We start from the raw sequence: 869 nt of genomic DNA on the forward strand, positions 1-869 counted from the left end.
TATATATATATATATATGATATGCATATATTTGTGCTCTTTCTACAGCATTAAAAGTATTTTAACTCTTGTTTCTAACAATGTAGGTGCTTTGGCATCCTCATGGTATCACATTGCACTTGACTGTTTATATTACACACACACACTAGCACACAGTCACATATATAGGTTTGGTAATAAGAAGAGGAAAATAAAACTTATATAATACATTATATAGACACACATATACACAAGGGTGAGATCCAGGGATCCGAATGTAGGAAGTTTGTAAGTTTCCAGTAGTCTGTGTGAGGTATAGAGAACAGAAAAAAGTGGGCAGTGTACAATAAGGAACGATAATAATATATTGGCATCAACGGTTACACACTACACACATTTTCCTCGTATAGAATTTATGAGCAAATACAATAAGCTGATCAAGTAGAGTTGCTATGAATGTGAATAGAAATCCAAAGTGGAACTGGTGAAATCCAGGCTATATATGTTTTGTAGCTAGCTGATCTTCTGATGTAGTAGTTACACAACACGGCGTGCTCATATTAGCTAAGTTGAGCACCCCTCATTGTGTAACTTACATCAGATTATCTTCTGGCTTAGAAACATATGTAGGCAGCAGTTTACCTTTTCCACTCCCTCAATTTGTATCTGTGTGTGTGTGTGTGTGTGTGTGTGTGTGTGTGTGTGTGTGTGTAATTGGCAAAAGCTAAGAAAGTGACTAAAGTTGTTGATAGTTTTGTGCATGGCATGCACAAAACTCTTGACCCCAGAGTCACTTTGTTAGCTTCTCCTGATAAAAATATTAAAAAACGTCACTTCACACATACATACACACACACACACATTTATATATGTTTCTGTTGTAGGCATAAG

The 869-nt window shown here is 35.9% G+C and overlaps 1 protein-coding gene across 1 annotated transcript in view; it reads left to right on the top strand.

Moving 5' to 3' along the window:
- Window positions 1-869, top strand: part of LOC106878083 (histone acetyltransferase KAT6B) — a 79,084-nt gene that overhangs the window by 40,488 nt on the left and 37,727 nt on the right. The gene's annotated exons all lie outside the window — the stretch shown is intronic.

Source organism: Octopus bimaculoides, chromosome 29 (genome assembly GCF_001194135.2).
Source record: "Octopus bimaculoides isolate UCB-OBI-ISO-001 chromosome 29, ASM119413v2, whole genome shotgun sequence".
In the NCBI taxonomy this organism is placed as follows: Eukaryota; Metazoa; Mollusca; class Cephalopoda; order Octopoda; family Octopodidae; genus Octopus; species Octopus bimaculoides.